This window comes from Erythranthe guttata, chromosome 7 (genome assembly GCF_056151865.1).
Source record: "Erythranthe guttata isolate IM_541 chromosome 7, IM_541, whole genome shotgun sequence".
NCBI lineage: Eukaryota > Viridiplantae > Streptophyta > Magnoliopsida > Lamiales > Phrymaceae > Erythranthe > Erythranthe guttata.
Window position 1 is genome coordinate 10,605,341 of NC_142539.1, and position 2,329 is coordinate 10,607,669.

At 35.5% G+C, this 2,329-nt stretch overlaps 1 non-coding gene across 1 annotated transcript; it reads left to right on the forward strand.

Annotated features, from left to right (window-relative positions):
• The first annotated feature begins 275 nt into the window (after positions 1 to 275).
• Positions 276 to 382, forward strand: LOC148769193 (small nucleolar RNA R71). The gene has a single exon (XR_016032334.1). It is a non-coding gene; the product is annotated as a small nucleolar RNA R71 (small nucleolar RNA).
• Positions 383 to 2,329: the final 1,947 nt, after the last annotated feature.

A 2,329-nucleotide genomic window follows, 5' to 3' on the forward strand; every position in this document is an offset into this window, starting at 1 on the left:
GAGTCTGCAAAGCTGCTACTTGCTTTGATAGCTTTTCTAACTGGGCGGTGATTGCGGTGACCCCGTCTAACTCCAAAATTCCTCCCGTCTTTATGGCTCCGCTATTTGACTGGTCCGATGCCCGCATGTATTTATTCCTAGCGATTCGCTCCAAAAGTTTGTATGCTTCGTCATAGGTCAAGCTCATGAACATACCGCCAGCTGCTGAATCGAGCACCGTTCTCGAATTATCTTGCAATTCATCATAAAATATTTGAAGTTGCCGCCACTCTTGAAGACCATGATTGGGGCATCTCCGAATTAATTATTTGAACCGCTCCCACGTCTCGAATAACGCTTCACCGGCATCTTGTATGAAATTTTGTATTTCTCTCCGGATTGTTGGGTATCCGCCCGCAGAAGACAAACCACACAAAATCAAAACACTCATATTTTATTAGAAACAATTAAAATATAATATAATATAATAAATCAACAAAATCAATTAATTAATTATTAAATCCGATGACAGCAATTTATAATGGCAACAATCAGCAACAAACCACGGCAGCCATCAATCAATTAATCAGCAAAACCAACAATCAGCAATAAGCAGAATGCAACAGTTCAATATTTTATGAATAAAATATTAATGCTCAATTAACCTAGAATAAAACATTATTTAATTAATGCAGGAAAAATTAAATAAGGGTAAGAGACAAAACCGAGCAATTCACACAGAATTGCAAACGAAAGTTCCTCCAACGGCTGCTCCGGCGGTCGTCGATTTTCCGGCTCAGTCCTCAATCTCCGAGTCCTCGTCCAAGATTCAAGTGGGGCCTCCAAACACTCACGGCAGCCACACACACGTACACACAAAGTGTATTCCAACGAAAAAACACGAAGAAAACGAAACCCAAATTCACACCCTAATCTCACCGGTTTATCCCTAAAGAAGTAAGCTCGAATTCATTGAAAGAATCGAGCTTTGCTTCTCAAAAAAAGGTTCTCTCTTTCACTCTAATTTTTCTTCCCAAAATACACGAAGTATTCTATTTTCTCGACTCTATTTTTCTCTCTTTTTTTTTTTTTTTATCGTCACTCACACAGAAAAAAGAAAAGGGTGCACTTATACGCCCAAATCATCCACCAAACTCACGAAGAATTAGGTAACAAATCACCAAGATTTGTTGAGAGAAAAAAGGGGCAAATTTGAATAATCAATCTGCTGAAAAACGAAAGAACGAGATAAAAAAAAGGGTGAGCATTTGGACCGGACCATCCGTTAATAAGGCAAAATCGGATTCCATCCACGCATTGACACGTGTCTATGTTTCCTTAGAATTGGAGAATTGTACTCCCACTCTAAACTAATCGGCTGAATGTTAAATGGCTGAAGGTTAATTTAATTTGGTCATTGAAATTCTTTTATTTATATTTTTTTTATTTATCTTTGTGCATCTTTTTATTTTATTTTTATTTTTCTCCTTTTATTTTATTTTTCTCATTTTCTTAGTTTACATGCTATTTTTTACCATATAATATTAATTACAAAGAATATTACAATTAAATTTTTACCACTAAATAAACTCGGAACTAACAAAAACCCGAAAACCGAAACCTGAAAACCCGAAAACCGATACCGAAACCCAAAAACCCAAAAAAATCCAAAACCCGAAAATCGAAACCCGAAAACCCAAAACCCCGAAAAACCCGAAACCCCAAAACCTAAAACCGAAACCCAAAAACCAAAAACCCAAAACCCGAAAATTGAAACCCGAAAACCCAAAACCCCGAAAAACCTGAAACCCAAAACCCCGAAAAACCCGAAACCCAAAAAAACCCAAAACCCGAAAATCGAAACCCGAAAACCCAAAACCCCGAAAAACCCAAAACCCAAAACCCCGAAAAACCCGAAACCCCAAAACCCGAAACTCCGAAAAACCCAAAACCCCGAAAAACCCAAAACCCAAAACCCAAAACCCGAAAACCCGTTTGTTGAACATAAGGTTTTATATTATTATTATTATTATTATTATTATTATTATTATTATTATTATTATTATTATTATTATTATTATTATTATTATTATTATTATTATTTCGTTAGTTGTTAACCATTTTTTGCCACGTGTCAAACAACTTTGAATATATAGTTTTTCTTCTTGAATCATTACACGCAATATTGTATATTACTATTATATATGAATTATCTAAATTAATATAAGTAGTTAATACCACGTGTCACATGTTGAGTGGACATCCGATTAAGATCAATTAACGGATGGTCCGTTTTGAATTTATTCTCTAAAAAAAAAGGTCCAGAGAGAGTTAAAGGGAAAACCTAGTG